The following is an 18,871-nucleotide window of genomic DNA, read 5'->3' as shown; positions in this document are numbered from 1 at the left end:
CTGCCAGTCTCTCTTGGCTCAGAGTTGAGGAGAGACTGACTGCATCACGTTCTGCTCTTCATTGTAATCAGAGGGCTGATATAAATACTATGCTGCCAGTCTCTCTTGGCTCAGAGTTGAGGAGAACCTGACTGCATCACGTTCTGCTCTTCATTGTAAACAGAGGGCTGATATAAATACTATGCTGCCAGTCTCTCTTGGCTCAGAGTTGAGGAGAGACTGACTGCATCACGTTCTGCTCTTCATTGTAATCAGAGGGCTGATATAAATACTATGCTGCCAGTCTCTCTTGGCTCAGAGTTGAGGAGAGACTGACTGCATCACGTTCTGCTCTTCATTGTAATCAGAGGGCTGATATAAATACTATGCTGCCAGTCTCTCTTGGCTCAGAGTTGAGGAGAGACTGACTGCATCACGTTCTGCTCTTCATTGTAATCAGAGGGCTGATATAAATACTATGCTGCCAGTCTCTCTTGGCTCAGAGTTGAGGAGAGACTGACTGCATCACGTTCTGCTCTTCATTGTAATCAGAGGGCTGATATAAATACTATGCTGCCAGTCTCTCTTGGCTCAGAGTTGAGGAGAGACTGACTGCATCACGTTCTGCTCTTCATTGTAATCAGAGGGCTGATATAAATACTATGCTGCCAGTCTCTCTTGGCTCAGAGTTGAGGAGAGACTGACTGCATCACTTTCTGCTCTTCATTGTAATCAGAGGGCTGATATTAATACTATGCTGCCAGTCTCTCTTGGCTCAGAGTTGAGGAGAGACTGACTGCATCACGTTCTGCTCTTCATTGTAATCAGAGGGCTGATATAAATACTATGCTGCCAGTCTCTCTTGGCTCAGAGTTGAGGAGAGACTGACTGCATCACTTTCTGCTCTTCATTGTAATCAGAGGGCTGATATAAATACTATGCTGCCAGTCTCTCTTGGCTCAGAGTTGAGGGGAGACTGACTACATCACTTTCTGCTCTTCATTGTAATCAGAGGGCTGATATAAATACTATGCTGCCAGTCTCTCTTAGCTAAGAGTTGAGGAGAGACTGACTGCATCACTTTCTGCTCTTCATTGTAATCCGAGGGCTGATATAAATACTATGCATGCCAGTCTCTCTTGGCGGCTCAGAGTTGAGGAGAGACTGACTGGATATAAATACTATGCATGCCAGTCTCTCTTAGCTAAGAGTTGAGGAGAGACTGACTACATCACTTTCTGCTCTTCATTGTAATCCGAGGGCTGATATAAATACTATGCATGCCAGTCTCTCTTGGCTCAGAGTTGAGGAGAGACTGACTGCATCACTTTCTGCTCTTCATTGTAATCAGAGGGCTGATATAAATACTATGCATGCCAGTCTCTCTTGGCTCAGAGTTGAGGAGAGACTGACTACATCACGCTCTGCTCTTCATTGTAATCCGAGGGCTGATATAAATACTATGCTGCCAGTCTCTCTTGGCTCAGAGTTGAGGAGAGACTGACTACATCACAGCTCTTCATTGTAATCCGAGGGGCTGATATAAATACTATGCTCTGCCACACAGCAGTCTCTCTTAGCTAAGAGTTGAGGAGAGACTGACTACATCACTTCTTCTTTTGATCAGAAACATTGTGTTAAATCCCAAATGGTTTGCATAGTCAACTTACACACAGCTCTGACACACACAGGCGGCTGGGTAGCCTAGTGGTTAGAGCGTTGGACTAGTAACCGGAAGGTTGTGAGTTCAAACCCCCGACCTGACAAGGTGCAAATCTGTCATTCTGCCCCTGAACAGGTTCCTAGGCCGTCATTGAAAATAAGAATTTGTTCTTTAACTGACTTGCCTAGTTAAATAAATAAAAAATAAAAAATAAACACACACTTATCCCACCAGACATGCCACCAGGGGTCTTTTCACAGTCCCCAAATCCAGAACAAATTCAAGAAAATGTACAGTGTTTTACAGAGTCATTATTGCACAGAACTCCGTTCCATCTCATGTTGCTGAAACGAACAGCAACACCTCACGACACAACGCCTCCATTTAAAATCTAATCTAATTCTATTGGTCACACATGGTTAGCAGATGTTATTGCGAGTGTAGTGAAATGTTTGTAGTGTAGCGAAATGCTTGATAGTTGGTGTGGATGTATTGATATGTAGGCTACTTGTGCCTTTTTTTTATTTATAGTTCTGTCCTTGAGCTGTTCTTGTAATGTTCTGTATTATGTCATGTTTTGTGTGGACCCCAGGAAGAGTAGCTACTCCTATTCCTGGACCCCAGGAATACCAAATACCAAATATGAGCAGCAGAGTGTGCAGCAGCTACGGAAAAATGGATCTTGTACATGCACAGAAATCTCTTTACTTTGATCCACGGCAAATCAGGTTTCCAGAAAATCAGTAATGTGTAGTGGACCTCAACATAAATAAAACAAACGTAAACAGTTAGCACCAGCAGTGATCATACCTCACAAGTTCTGGTCCTTTGTGCAGATGAGACCTGTTGGTTCCCATCATCAAAGTCTGAGAACAGAACAGTGAGCGTTTGTTACCCTAGCTGTTCACATCATGTCTCCATCATGTCTCCATTTTCTATAATCTGACTCCTCCTCCCTCCCTCTCTCCTCCCTCCTCCTCCTCCCTCCTCCTCCTCTCCTCCTCCCTTTCCTCTTTCTCCACCTCCTCTCCTCCTCCTCCCCTCTCCTCCTCCTCCTCCTCCCTCCCTCTCGCCCTTCCTCCTCCCTCCTCCTCCCCTCTCCTCCTCCTCCCTCCTCCTCTCCTCTCCTCCCTCCTCCTCCTCTCCCTCCCTCTTCTCCTGCTCCTCCTCCTCCCCTCCTCCTCCTCCCTCTCCCCTACCTCTCCTTCCTATAGTTAGCTAGTTCTGTGTAGTTAATTCTGCTGAAGGGATGAAAACTGCTTCCAGGTGGCATTCTGGTTCCTCTTTTTCTCTCCCCCTCTTCTCACCCCTTTCCCTCTCTCCTTGTTTCACTCTTTCTCTCTCCACAGCTGCCTTGAACCTTACTACTCAGAGCTCTGGGGGAGAGGAGGGAGGGAGGAATGCAGGCTCAGAACCTCTGGCAGATCAATAACAGACACACAGGGGGGACGTCCAGGCTCTCTCAGTGGGAAGATTCTCTCTCTCCCTCTCTCCTTCTCCCTCTCTCCTCCTCCCTCTCCTCCCTCTCGCAATCTCTCTGTTTTTTTAATTGAACCTTTCTTTATACAGGATGTGGCATTGTGGTGAGAAGACCTTTTAACAAGGGAGCCTTCTCGCTCTCTATTCTCTCTATCAGTCTTCCTCTCTCCCACACTCCCCTTTCTCTCTCCCTCTTCCCCCACCCCCTTTCTTTCACCCCCCTTTCCCCCCCCCTTTCTTCCCCCCTTCTTTCTCCCCCCCCCCCCTTTCCCTCCTCTATAGATCTCTTTAACACATTGCAGGGACCAGGCCCTGGTCTTCTGGTGTCGGCACCGAGAGCTCTGAGGCTCTGAGGGCGTCTAATAAGGATCGTCTCTGGGTGAGGCTTTGTTGTACCCACAGTGCATCTGGTCAGCAGCTCCCATCCATCTACCTCTAACCCAACATGTGCTGCTGTCATAAGACAAACAGCATATCGAATGAGAAGAGCTAGCCTGGGTAGTAAGCATCAGTCTGTTTGTGCCAACATTTCACTCATTGACACTTCTTGTCATGCCAAATTGTTTGGTACAAGGAGTGGAATGTTAGCACAAAATAGGTCTGGGTTCCAGGCTAGAGAACATCTGAGGACCACATATACAACACTTCTCTTTTCTGTACTTCTTCACCAAAAATAGATTAGCATACTGTGTTTTACAGTCTCTGACTGCATAAAATGACTAAAATTAAATTAATACGTGATCCAATCTGCATATGTGTGTCAGAACTTTAACCAATTTCTTTGTATTCACCACAGGAGGTTGGTGACACCTTCATTAGGGGAGGATGGGGCTCGTGGTAATGACTGGAGCGGAATCAGTGGAATGGTATCAAACACATCAAACACATTGGTTTCCATGGTTTCCAGGTGTTTGATTCCATTCCATTTGCTCCGTTCCGGACATTATTATGAGCCGTTCCCCTCAGCGGCCTCCGCTGGTATTCACCATCTCACCCCCCAGAAGCCTCCACTGGTATTCACCATCTCACCCCCCAGAAGCCCATCCACCCCTGAAGCCTATTCACCATCTCACCCCCCCAGAAGCCTCCACTGGTATTCACCATCTCACCCCCAGCCTCCACTGGTATTCACCATCTCACCCCCAGAAGCCTCCACTGGTATTCACCATCTCACCCCCAGAAGCCTCCACTGGTATTCACCATCTCACCCCCAGAAGCCTCCACTGGTATTCACCATCTCACCCCCAGAAGCCTCCACTGGTATTCACCATCTCACCCCCAGAAGCCTCCACTGGTATTCACCATCTCACCCCCAGAAGCCTCCACTGGTATTCACCATCTCACCCCCAGAAGCCTCCACTGGTATTCACCATCTCACCCCCAGAAGCCTCCACTGGTATTCACCATCCTCACCCCCCCCAGAAGCCTCCGCTGGTATTCACCATCTCACCCCCAGAAGCCTCCACTGGTATTCACCATCTCACCCCCAGAAGCCTCCACTGGTATTCACCATCTCACCCCCAGAAGCCTCCATTGGTATTCACCATCTCACCCCCCAGAAGCCTCCACTGGTATTCACCATCTCACCCCCCCAGAAGCCTCCATTGGTATTCACCATCTCACCCCCAGAAGCCTCCATTGGTATTCACCATCTCACCCCCAGAAGCCTCCACTGGTATTCACCATCTCACCCCCAGAAGCCTCCACTGGTATTCACCATCTCACCCCCAGAAGCCTCCACTGGTATTCACCATCTCACCCCCAGAAGCCTCCACTGGTATTCACCATCTCACCCCCAGAAGCCTCCACTGGTATTCACCATCTCACCCCCAGAAGCCTCCACTGGTATTCACCATCTCACCCCCAGAAGCCTCCACTGGTATTCACCATCTCACCCCCAGAAGCCTCCAGCCTCCACTGGTATTCACCATCTCACCCCCAGAAGCCTCCACTGGTATTCACCATCTCACCCCCAGAAGCCTCCACTGGTATTCACCATCTCACCCCCAGAAGCCTCCACTGGTATTCACCATCTCACCCCCAGAAGCCTCCACTGGTATTCACCATTTTGATTTTCAGATATACAATGAACATGTTGCCAAGTAAAAAAGCATCGATCCTGGCACATCTATCTACTGTAAAAGCTCATTGCTGATCTTTGATCGTCATTCCAGGTCCACAGCCCCCACAGAGATCCTACACTTTTTCTACGTTGACTTAAATCGAACTAGAAAAGGCACGTTCTCTGAAGATAATAAAGTAGGTCTATTTAATTATGCTGATCTGTGCATCATCATCCCTGGCACTGAGCAGGAGGTCCTGGTTACCCTGGACAACAACTGAGAGGTAGTCTGAAACATACGACTCTGACTCTGATTAACATGCCTGTCATTTCCTGTCATCTGTTTTATCCTAAAACCTGACGCATCACAGACCAATTAGAAATTCACACTAAAATAGAAACGTGTGGTTAAGAATATCTGCCTTGACTTTTAATAGGAATGAAATAATAGTCAATAATAATGGTTAAAGTCATTTACACTTCCTATACGTTGTATGTGCCTAATTTGTTTATTAATAACTTTTCATGTTTATAATTGTGCACTCTCCTCAAACAATAGCATGGTATTCTTTCACTGTAATAGCTACTGTAAATTAGACAGTGCAGTTAGATTAACAAGCTTTCTGCCAACATCAGATATGTCTATGTCCTGGGAAATGTTCTTGTTACTTTTAACCTCATGCTAATCCCATTAGCCTACGTTAGCTCAACCGTCCTGTGGAAGGCACATCGATCCCGAAGGAGTTAATTAATCTAACTGCACTGTCCAATTTACAGCTATGGCTGAGTTGTTATTGGGTCTGTTCTAGATTGAAATACAACTGTTCCCAGGTCTGTATGTATGGGTTGGCTGGCTATGGGGGGTATTTAAGACACCACCAGACATTTACATTTACATTTAAGTCATTTAGCAGACGCTCTTATCCAGAGCGACTTACAAATTGGTGCATTCACCTTATGACATCCAGTGGAACAGTCACTTTACAATAGTGCATCTAAATATTTTAAGGGGGGGGGGGGTTAGAAGGATTACTTATCCTATCCTAGGTATTCACCACTCCTACAGTGTGATGGGCTTTACACGTGGAAAAAAAGTCTAATAGAAAATAAAGCCTAGGGCTGGGGAATAGGGCTGGGGCTGAGGCTGGTGTACAGGGCTGGGGCTGAGGCTGGTGTATAGGGCTGGGGCTGAGGCTGGTGTACAGGGCTGGGGCTGAGGCTGGTGTACAGGGCTGGGGCTGAGGCTGGTGTACAGGGCTGGGGCTGAGGCTGGTGTATAGGGCTGGGGCTGAGGCTGGGGTATAGGGCTGGGGCTGAGGCTGGTGTATAGGGCTGGGGCTGAGGCTGGTGTATAGGGCTGGGGCTGAGGCTGGTGTATAGGGCTGGGGCTGAGGCTGGTGTATAGGGCTGGGGCTGAGGCTGGTGTATAGGGCTGGGGCTGAGGCTGGTGTATAGGGCTGGGGCTGAGTCTGGGGTATAGGGCTGGGGCTGAGGCTGGTCTATAGGGCTGGGGCTGAGGCTGGGGTATAGGGCTGGGGTATAGGGCTGGGACTGAGGTATAGGGCTGGGGCTGAGGCTGGTGTATAGGGCTGGGGTATAGGGCTGGGGCTGAGGTATAGGGCTTGGGTATAGATCTGAGGCTGGGGTATAGGGCTGGGGCTGAGGCTGGGGTATAGGGCTGAGGCTGGGGTATAGATCTGAGGCTGGGGTATAGGGCTGGGGCTGAGGCTGGGGTATAGATCTGAGGCTGGGGTATAGGGCTGGGGTATAGGGCTGGGGCTGAGGCTGGGGTATAGGGCTGGGGCTGGGGTATAGATCTGAGGCTGGGGTACAGTGCTGGGGTTAAGGTATAGGGCTGAGGCTGGGGTATGGGCTGGGGCTGGGGTATATGGTATAGGGCTGGGGTATAGGGCTGGGGCTGAGCCTGGGGTATAGGGCTGGGGCTGGGGTATAGATCTGAGGCTGGGGATGTGCTGGGGTTAAGGTATAGAGCTGAGGCTGGGGTATAGGGCTGGGGCTGGGGTATAGATCTGAGGCTGGGGTACAGTGCTGTGATTAAGGTATAGAGCTGAGGCTGGGGTATAGGGCTGGGGCTGGGGTATAGAGCTGAGGCTGGGGTACAGTGCTGGGGTTAAGGTATAGAGCTGAGACTGGGGTATAGGACTGGGGCTGAGGCTGAGGCTGGGGTATAGGGAAGGGGATGGGGTATAGGAATGGGGCTGATGTATATTGATGGTGATGTTGATGTTGTGAGAGGTGCAGGGCATGGGAATGCAGGACAGGACAGGCCAGGACAGGGCAATACAGGACAGGCCAAGGCCACCACAGGACAGGGCAGGACAGGGCAGGACAGGGCAGGGCAGGACAGGGCGCTGCAGGGCATGACAAGACAGGGCAGGACAGGACAGGGTAGGACAGGGCATGACAGGACAGGGCATGACAGGACAGGGCGGTGCAAGACAGGGCAGAGCAGAGCAGGGCATGACAGGTCAGTTCAGGGAATGACAGGACAGTACAGGACAGGGCGGAGCAGGGCATGACAGGCATTAAAGGGTGGTCCACCACTCAGATCTCTCCTGTCTGGACGAACCACAACTGACTTGCTGGTTGGTGCAGGCTCTTATCTAATTAGTTGTAACACCAATGACACCACCAGCCATCAGTAACTCAAATGCTGACCGTTTGTCACATTTAGATATGCCACGTTCAAAACATCTGGGAACTCAAATCTTATGCTTTCGACTCTAGTGCGTTCAAAACATCTGGGAACTCAAATCTTAGGCTTTCGACTCTAGTGCGTTCAAAACATCTTGGAACTCAAATCTTAGGCTTTCGACTCTAGTGCGTTCAAAACATCTTGGAACTCAAATCTTAGGCTTTCGACTCTAGTGCGTTCAAAACATCTGGGAACTCAAATCTTAGGCTTTCGACTCTAGTGCGTTCAAAACATCTGGGAACTCAAATCTTAGGCTTTCAACTCTAGTGCGTTCAACACAACTGGGAACTCTGGGGAAAAATTGCTCAGACAGGGAAAAATTGTTTTGAAAGGTCTTCCAACTTGGAATTCCAATTCTTTTCAGAGCTCCGAGTTTCCGACCAGACGAGTCCTGACGCCATGATTTGACCTTGTTCTCAGTTGTCTTGACCCCTTAAGTCCCAGATGGCACCCCTTTCCCTGCACACTGTTTTGGACCTAAGCAGTATAAGGGAAAACAACAAAGGTGACTTCAATCAACCTCATGTCTCATGTCCCTGTTATGCTGATGCCCATTGTGTTTACATGGTGAAGCTCATACCAGGGCCTTCTTACCAGGGCCTTCTTACCAGGGCCTTCTTACCAGGGCCTTCTTACCAGGGCCTTCTTACCAGGGCCTTCTTACCAGGGCCGTCTTACCAGGGCCTTCTTACCAGGGCCTTCTTACCAGGGCCTTCTTACCAGGGCCTTCTTACCAGGGCCTTCTTACCAGGGCCGTCTTACCAGGGCTTTTATCAGGGCTGTCTTACCAGGGCTGTCTTACCAGGGCCTTATTGGCTGAGTTTGTTTTGGTCAGATCAGAAAAGGAATCTGTGTAATTACGCACATCAAGCTTTTATACAGTATGGATATACATAATAACTGTGATCCCAAGGGAGTCCTCTGGTTGACCCGTGTCTTCGACATCTCACAGAGCACTGTGTCTAAACCGGAGTGAGTTCAGTACAAAACGTTATTTTTGAGACTTGGGTCCTCAGCACAGGTCACACCAGTGAACACTCAGTCTCAGACCCACTGGGCAGACGACGTCATTTCAATGTGCATCATGTGGTTAAGACATTGATCAATGAGATTACAGCTTCTATTCACACACTCAAAAAAGACAGCCAAAGGATAGTTGCATTTACAATGTGTCATCACTGCTCTATCAACCATTTAAAAGCACAGCAAAGTTCAAAGGTCAAATGGGAACACAATGTGTGTTATCACGGTGCTTCATCGAATAGCAGAACCAAATGACCTGGATTGCAGTTGAGATTAATAGTACACAGTGCAAGTGATCAATGCTGTTCCAGATTCTGTGCAGATTATTACAACAATTGTGAAGATCTCCACAGACCTGTTACGACCTACACATGCCATTTTGACCTGTTATGACCTATTTTGACCTGTTACATGCCATTTTGACCTGTTACGACCTACGCATGCCATTTTGACCTGGGACGACCTACGCATGCCATTTTGACCTGGGACGACCTATGCATGCCATTTTGACCTGTTACGACCTACGCATGCCATTTTGACCTGGGACGACCTACGTATGCCATCTTGACCTGGGACGACCTACGCATGCCATTTTGACCTGGGACGACCTATGCATGCCATTTTGACCTGTTGCCATCGACCTGGGACGCATGCCATTTTGACCTGGGACGACCTACGTATGCCATCTTGACCTGGGACGACCTACGCATGCCATCTTGACCTGGGACGACCTACGCATGCCATTTTGACCTGGGACGACCTATGCATGCCATCTTGACCTGGGACGACCTACGCATGCCATCTTGACCTGGGACGACCTATGCATGCCATTTTGACCTGGGACGACCTATGCATGCCATTTTGACCTGGGATGCCATCTTGACCTGACCCTACGCATGCCATTTTGACCTGGGACGACCTATGCATGCCATCTTGACCTGGGACGACCTACGCATGCCATCTTGACCTCTTGACGACCTACGCATGCCATCTTGACCTGGGACGACCTACGCATGCCATCTTGACCTGGGACGACCTACGCATGCCATTTTGACCTCTTACGACCTACGCATGCCATCTTGACCTGGGACGACCTACGCATGCCATCTTGACCTGGGACGACCTACGCATGCCATCTTGACCTGGGACGACCTACGCATGCCATCTTGACCTGGGACGACCTACGCATGCCATCTTGACCTGGGACGACCTACGCATGCCATCTTGACCTGGGACGACCTACGCATGCCATCTTGACCTGGGACGACCTACGCATGCCATCTTGACCTGGGACGACCTACGCATGCCATCTTGACCTGGGACGACCTACGCATGCCATCTTGACCTGGGACGACCTACGCATGCCATCTTGACCTGGGACGACCTACGCATGCCATCTTGACCTGGGACGACCTACGCATGCCATCTTGACCTGGGACGACCTACGCATGCCATCTTGACCTGGGACGACCTACGCATGCCATCTTGAACATGTTTGCTTTCTATGATGACATAAGAAGACATTTATAGCTTCAGGAACCTCAAAATGTGGCCATGGATGTCTTACTCATTTTAAGGTCGAACGTGACATTAGTTTGAAACATTTTCTTAACTTTAGAATAATTACGGTATCATAACATTGACCTTCTCACCCCCTCCCCCCCCTTAAAATATTTAGATGCACTATTGTAAAGTGGTTGTTCCACTGGATTGAATTGTGTTTGGTTGTCAAAACAACCAGATATCAACATTTAAAGGAGATCTTCTGACTACGGCGATGTCATCTACAAAATTGCTTCCAATACTCTCCTCAGCAAACTGGGTGCAGTCTATCACAGTGCCATCCGTTTTGTCACTAAATCACCTTATACCACCCACCACTGCGACTTGTATGCTCTAGTCGGCTGGCCCTCGCTACATATTCGTCGCCAAATCCACTGGCTCCTGTTCATCTATAAGTCCATGCTAGGTAAAGCACCACCTTATCTCAGTTCACTGGTCACGATGGCAACACCCATCCATAGCACGCGCTCCAGCAGGTGTATCTCACTGATCATCCCTAAAGGCAACACCTCATTTGGCCGCCTTTCGTTCCAGTACTCTGCTGCCTGTGACTGGAACGAACTGCAAAAATCGCTGAAGTTGGAGACTTTTATCTCCCTCACCAATTTCAACCATCTGCTATCTGAACAGCTAACCGATCGCTGCAGCTGTACATAGTCTACCGGTAAATAGCCCACCCAATTTATCTACCTCATCCCCATACTGTTTATATTTATTTACTTTTCTGCTCTTTTGCACACCAATATCTCTACCTGTACATGACCATCTGATCATTTATCACTCCAGTGTTAATCTGCTAAATTGTAATTATTCGCCTACCTCCTCATGCTTTTTGCACACAATGTATATAGACTCTCTTTTTCTACGGTGTTATTGTCACGCCTTGGTCATTGTATCTTGTGTTTTTGTTATATGTTTGGGTAGGCCAGGGTGTGACATGGGTTTATATGTTGTATTTCGTATTGGGGTTTGTATTAATTGGGAGTGTGTATTATTAGGGGTGTGTCTAGTTAGGCTTGGCTGCCTGAGGCGATTCCTAATTGGAGTCAGCTGATTCTCGTTGTCTCGGATTGGGAACCGTATTTAGGCAGCCTGAGTGCGCGTTGTATTTCTGTGGGTGATTGTACCTGTCCCTGTGTTATTTTTCCATTAAAGGTAACCTAACCTACACATTTCGGTCTGACTCTCTCCAAACCAGATAGGCTGTTCAATTAGTTTCACTTGCGTTTGTTGTTTTTGTATTTTCAGTTATTTCATGTACCGGTATTTTCTTCATTAAAAAAGTCATGAGTAACCTACACGCTGCATTTAAATAAAGGTGTTCTCAACTGGCCTCTGACTCTCTCCAAACAACAGACTAAGTTCATTACAGTTATTGACTTGTTAATTGTTTACTCCATGTGTAACTACCTGTTAAATAAAGTTGTCTGTTCACACTGCTATGCCTTTTATATTGGCCAGGTTGCAGTTGTAAATGAGAACTTGTTCTCAACTAGCCTACCTGGTTAAATAAAGGTGTTCTCAACTAGCCTACCTGGTTAAATAAAGGTGTTCTCAACTAGCCTACCTGGTTAAATGAAGGTGTTCTCAACTAGCCTACCTGGTTAAATAAAACTAGCCTACCTGGTGTTCTCAACTAGCCTATCTGGTTAAATAAAGGTGTTCTCAACTAGCCTACCTGGTTAAATAAAGGTGTTCTCAACTAGCCTACCTGGTTAAATAAAGGTGAAAAAAAAAAAAAAATAAAATTGGATTGTTCCATCTGAGTCTCTTCTGATTGGATAGTTCCATCTGAGTCTCTTCTGATTGGATTGTTCCATCTGAGTCTCTTCTGATTGGATTGTTCCATCTGAGTCTCTTCTGATTGGATTGTTCCATCTGAGTCTCTTCTGATTGGATTGTTCCATCTGAGTCTCTTCTGATTGGATTGTTCCATCTGAGTCTCTTCTGATTGGATTGTTCCATCTGAGTCTCTTCTGATTGGATTGTTCCATCTGAGTCTCTTCTGATTGGATAGTTCCATCTGAGCCTCTGACTGAGTCTGGCTTTAATTCCAGTTTTGTCTTCAAATTAATCATTTATATGTTGAATTCACATCTCCATCTCAACCAATAATGTAAATTAAAGAATATGACTAAATCAAATCAAAATGTAGACGCTTTTTTAAATGCAGTTTAACTTCTATGGGCTAAATCAGGGTCACAAAGAGTCATTCTTGGTAATCTTAAACAAATATACTTTGAAATAAATGTATACATGGCTATAACATGTCAAAAGAAGACACCTATAACATGTCAGATATAGAGTTAAAACTGTATAAAATGTTGAAATGTTTTTACATCCCAATATTACACTTTATACACATAACAGAAGAGTGAAATCGAACAAAAGTGTTTGACATAGAAACACCAGATTTTCTCTGTTTATTAATCATGTAAAGTATGAATTCCACCCATTAGGCCATCAGTTGACTGCAGGAAAGGGCTGCCTTCGATGTAAAGTATGAATTCCACCCATTAGGCCATTAGTTGACTGCAGGAAAGGGCTGCCTTCGATGTTTGGTTGAGCTGGAGACGTGAATCCAACACATCAATGATTAATTTGTAGACAAACTGGAATTAAAGCCAGACTCAGTCAGAGGCTCAGATGGAACTATCCGATCAGAAGAGACTCAGATGGAACTATCCAATCAGAAGAGACTCAGATGGAACTATCCAATCAGAAGAGACTCAGATGGAACTATCCAATCAGAAGAGACTCAGATGGAACTATCCAATCAGAAGAGACTCAGATGGAACTATCCAATCAGAAGAGACTCAGATGGAACTATCCGATCAGAAGAGACTCAGATGGAACTATCCAATCAGAAGAGACTCAGATGGAACAATCCAATCAGAAGAGACTCAGATGGAACTATCCAATCAGAAGATACATCTCCTTTAAATGTTGATATCTGGTGGTTGTGTTGACAACCAAACACAATTCAAGTCACTAAATATCATGACATTTGTAATCAACTAGAACTTGAAGCCATAGCCCTATTGTATTGTCTATTTCACAGTTGAGTTCTGGGTTGAATTGAAACAACAGCTGTTGATGACTTTGTAAACGCTATAGGCCTAAAAAAACATCTTTAAATATATATGATAAAGTATTTCATTTGCTCTCTTAAACATACCCTTTCGAACAACATCAATAGCAAACTTTAATCGATTTAGTGTTTAAGTGGAGATCTCTCAACAATCGTTCTCACGATAGCACATTGGTAATAGTCGGTATACATAATCAGGGTTGGTTAAAAACCCTGAATGGGAGACCAACGGGTAGCTGTAAGGATATATAACGTTGAAGATCTAACATTGTTTTATAAGGTACAAATTCAACATATTTTATACAAGGTTTGTCTATGTTTACATTTGGTTACCATGATAACATAATCCCATGGTTGAAATTTGATCCTCACTTATCAAATCCAATGTATTTTTCATGAATACTCCATGTTGACAAATTACATTGAAACAACGTTTATTCAACCAGTTTGTGCCCAGTGGGGTAAAGTATACCAAGGCATAATATACCTTGGGGGTTAAAACACAGGACGAATGTATAGATATGTACCGGACAATGTTTAAGCAAAGGACTCCAATAATCTGTAAAAACTACAGGACAGCCATAGAGCCTGGATGAATACATCATCTACGGGTTTTATTCTGAATAATGGGATTTTGGACAATATGGATACAGAGAAAGTGAGAACAGAAAGAGAGAGACAACAGCGAGATCGGGGAGAGAGAGAGAGAGAGAGAGAGAGAGAGAGAGAGAGAGAGAGAGAGAGAGAGAGAGAGAGAGAGAGAGAGAGAGAGAGAGAGAGAGAGAGAGAGAGAGAGAGAGAGAGAGAGAGAGAGAGGCAGAATGTCATCTAAGAAAAAGGGGGAAAAATTCCCCAAAACGATCATGTTGCAATGCAACACATACTGTAGCTAAAATGTATTCCCATTTTCCGAAGCCCACGTTTCATCTTATGTAATGCTCTGTCATTGTGTTTTGTAGTGGAAAAACAAAGATTAATTAATTAAACTAATGGCAAAGTTAACGGTTTTATGAGGCACCGCTGCTCAGTCGCGTTGGCGCAACCATTTATTCTGATTCAGCCGCACAGTCTCCAGTCCTGCGCGTAACATACCTATTGCATTTAAGTTCATCAGAAATCCAAAATATACTTACAGTTGTTCCTTCTCAGCGATATTTCGAAAATGTTGCTTGAACCTCAAAAATATATTATTTCGGAGTGTCTACCAAAATCCCCCCAAAAAGTGAATTCCGTTATTCAGGTCGTCCGTCAGAATCGCATGTGTTGATTCTTCCAATCCAAGCAAATGATAATTAATCTTTTAATTTTACAGTCCATGAAGAGAAGTGTGTTTTTGTTTATTTCTGATTGAATAGTTCCCGAGGGCTCCGTCTCTCTCTCTTTTTTCCGTGCCTCCTTCTCTCGTACCTCACAGAGCCCTGTGTGCCACTCGACAGAACGGGACCACTGTCTGCACATGACGTCACACACTACACACACGATTTTTTTTCTTGAGTGCGTAATTGAAAACACATTTTTCAGAGACTTGTAGAGAGAGAGAGAGAGACAGAGAGAGAGAGAGAGAGAGAGAGAGAGAGAGAGAGAGAGAGAGAGAGAGAGAGAGAGAGAGAGAGAGACAGAGAGAGAGAGACAGACAGAGAGAGAGAGAGAGAGCTAGAGAGACAGAACACCTTTTTTACCATTTACATTTACATTTAAGTCATTTAGCAGACGCTCTTATCCAGAGAGACTTACAAATTGGTGCATTTTTATATTCCTGTTTTCTACTTTAATAATACTGAACAAAAATATCAACACAACATGCAGCAATTTCAAAGAGTTCACTGATATATGGTACATAATAAGAAATTAGTCAATTGAAGTGAATAAATTCGGTCCTAATCTATGGATTTCACATGACTGGGAATACAGATCTGCATCTGTTGGTCACAGATACCTTAACAAAAGATAGGGTTGTGGATCAGAAAACCAGTCAGTATCAGAGTTGACATGCAGTATCATGCTGAAACATGAGGTGATGGCAGCAGATGAATGGAATGACAATGGGCCTCAGGATCTCGTCACGGTATCTCTGTGCATCGATCAAATGCAATTATGTCCGTGGTCCGTAGCTTATGCCATGGGGCCCTCTGTTCACAATGTTGACATCAGCAAACACCATACCATAACCCCCCCCCCCCCCCCCCCACCACCACCATGGGGCACTCTGTTCACAACGTTGACATCAGCAAACACCATCCATAACCCCACCATGGGGCACTCTGTTCACAATGTTGACATCAGCAAACACCATACCATAACCCCACCATGGGGCTCTCTGTTCACAACGTTGACATCAGCAAACACCATACCATAACCCCACCATGGGGCCCTCTGTTCACAACGGACATCAGCAAACACCATACCATAACCCCACCATGGGGCACTCTGTTCACAACGTTGACATCAGCAAACACCATACCATAACCCCACCATGGGGCTCTCTGTTCACAACGTTGACATCAGCAAACACCATACCATAACCCCACCATGGCACCATTCACAACGGACATCAGTAAACACTCCATAACCCCACCATGGGGCACTCTGTTCACAACGTTGACATCAGCAAACTGCTTGCCCACACATGCGGTCTGTGGTTGTGAGGCCAGTTGGACTTCTTGCTCAATTCTCTAAAACAACGTTGGAGACGGCTTTAGGTAGAAAAATGAACATTTAATTATCTGGCAACAGCTCTGGTGGACATTCCTGTAGTCAAAATGTCACATTTTAGAGAGGCCTTTTATTGTCCCCCAGCACAAGGTGCACCTGGATGTTTTTTTTCAGCTGAAACATGAGACCAACACTTTGCATGTCACTTTCATATTTTTGTTCAGTGTATTTTTGTTTTGCTCTGGCAGAACTGTTGTACATGTAGGACACTTTATTTAATATATGTGTACATTGCCATATTTTCCCTTTAAGTAAGCAGGTTACCACAAAGTGTAATATTTCCGAAATGGCCTGATTTGTGAGAACAGTGCATCAAATCAATTACATTTTTAATGGGGGAGTACACATCTTTTCCAGATGTAACCGCAGCTGCAGCGAAATGCTTGTGTTTCTAGCTCCAACAGTTCAGTAATATATAATGCTTATGTTATCCAAGGTGACGTAGCAGTCAGACATCTTTTGTCCTCGTCTTGTCATGTCCCGTGTATGTATCACATCGAATCTGAAATCCCCCAACAGAAGCTCGCCAGCTCACTACTAGCTAGTAGTCAGCTAACCACTGCTAGAGGTCATCAGCTAACCTTTAGCTCGGAAAGCTCTCGCCAGTTTGTACAACGCGACTCAAACCAGAGCTTAACGGACCTATTTTCTCTCCATATCCCCGGATTCCTACTGCAAGCTCTGGATATTCTCACCTGGATCTTCGCAGCTAGCTAGCTGCTATCCGAGTACTGGCTAACATTGGTCCCGGAGCAAGCACTTTCTCCCAGCTACCTAAAGATGCCAATCAGCCACTCCTTGGCTACAATACCCGGACCCTTTCTACTGCTGGTATGGGACACGGAACCTCTCCGATCCTTCACGACTGGACTACGACGTAATCTGCTTGAGGGGATACTCAACTGGCCTCTACATCGCACCAACCCCTGAATGCCCATCCGCTTGACGCGGCCCGCTAGCTGCTAGCTGGCTAGAGCATATTGGACTGTTAGCTGTATAGATCCCTCGGCCAATCTCTTGGGCCACTATACCTATTTTGCCAATTGGACTTGGACACCTCTGCTACTCAGAACCCTACTAATCCATCACGACTGGTCTATCGACATCACCACACGCGGAGGCCAAAACAGAGATTCCTCCATTGAGACATCCCGCGAAGGCCCTTCTGCTAGCTTGCTAGCCCAGGCCTGCTAGCTGTCTGAATCACAGTGTCTCCAGCCCACTAGCTGTCTGAATCACCGTGTCTCCAGCCAGCCCAACCACTCACTGGGAGGACAACCACCTCTGCAGCACTCCACCAATCAGGCCTTTATGGTAGAGTGGTTAGACAGAAACCACTCCTCAGTAAAAGGCACATGAAAGTCCGCTTGGAGTTTGCCAAAATGCACCTAGGGACTCTCAGACCATGAGAAACAAGATTATCTGGTCTGATGGAACTGAAATTGAACTCTTTGGCCTGAATGCCAAGCGTCATGTTATGAGGAAACTTGTCACCATCCCTAAGGTGAAGCATGATGGTGGCAGCATCACGCAGTGGGGATGTTTTTCAGCGGCAGGGACTGGGAGACTCGTCAGGATCAAGGGAAAGATGAACAGAGCAAAGTACAGCGAGATCCTTGATGAAAACTTGCTCCAGAGTGCTCAGGACTTCGGACTGGGGAGAAGGTTCACCTTCCAACAGGTCAAAGACCCTAAGAACACAGCCAAGACAACGCAGGAGTGGCTGTGTGGTCCCAAGTCTAAGATTAAGGGTGTCTTTTTCTAGTTTAAAATGATAAACATTCAACATTGGCTATAAATGAAGCATGATATGTGCCACTCTTCAAAAAATTATTAAACCTCTACGTGATTGCTGTTCCAACAATGGGACGGTTGAGCTAACGTGCGCTAATGTGACTAGAATGACGTTGTAAGTAACAGCAAACTTTCCAGGACATAGACATGTCTTATATGGGCAGAAATATAAAATGAGTGTTAATCGTACTGCACTATCCAATTTACAGTAGCTATTATAGTGAAAAAATACCATGCTATTGTTTGAGGAGAAAACTTCACCGCAATTGGTTTGACACATTCACCTCTGAAGGTAAAGAATATACTTCTCATCCTGAAGGTCCCAGAGATAAAATGTAGCATAGTTTTGTTTGATCAAATCCATGTTTATATTCAAATGTAGTAACTGGGTTCTACAGTTTGAACCTTGCTGTCTCTGGCTCCGCAGCCACCCCGCCCGGCCATCTATATGTGTGAAAGCTCCATCATGTAAGACTTCCCTGGTATCATGTAAACTTAAATGTTGTGTTACCATATCATTTTTCTATGTTCTATGTTCTATGTTCTATGTTCTATGTTCTATGTTTTCTCTAGTTATGCACTTAAAATGTATCAGTTGACCAATTCGGCACATTTGGGCAGACTTGATACAAAATATTGTCCAGTATTGCGATGCTTTAATGGATCAATCTGCACACACACACTGCTGCCATCTAGTGGCCAAAATCTAAATTGCACCTGAACTGCAAAATTACATTATGGCCTTTCTCTTGCATTTCAAAGACTCTAAAAATCTACAGGCAGTTAGAT

At 45.9% G+C, this 18,871-nt stretch overlaps 1 protein-coding gene across 1 annotated transcript in view; it reads right to left on the bottom strand.

Annotated features, from left to right (window-relative positions):
• LOC124000117 (lysophosphatidic acid receptor 1) overlaps window positions 1–15,009 on the bottom strand; it is a 114,212-nt gene extending 99,203 nt beyond the window's left edge. Inside the window, exon 1 of the mRNA XM_046306269.1 lies at window positions 14,710–15,009. The gene's annotated coding sequence lies outside the window, so the exon portion shown is untranslated. The remainder of the gene's footprint in view (window positions 1–14,709) is intronic.
• Between the last annotated feature and the right edge of the window lie 3,862 nt (window positions 15,010–18,871).

This window comes from Oncorhynchus gorbuscha, linkage group LG16 (genome assembly GCF_021184085.1).
Source record: "Oncorhynchus gorbuscha isolate QuinsamMale2020 ecotype Even-year linkage group LG16, OgorEven_v1.0, whole genome shotgun sequence".
In the NCBI taxonomy this organism is placed as follows: Eukaryota; Metazoa; Chordata; class Actinopteri; order Salmoniformes; family Salmonidae; genus Oncorhynchus; species Oncorhynchus gorbuscha.
Note: the sequence above shows the minus strand (reverse complement) of the source record. Positions and strands in the feature narration are given on the sequence as shown.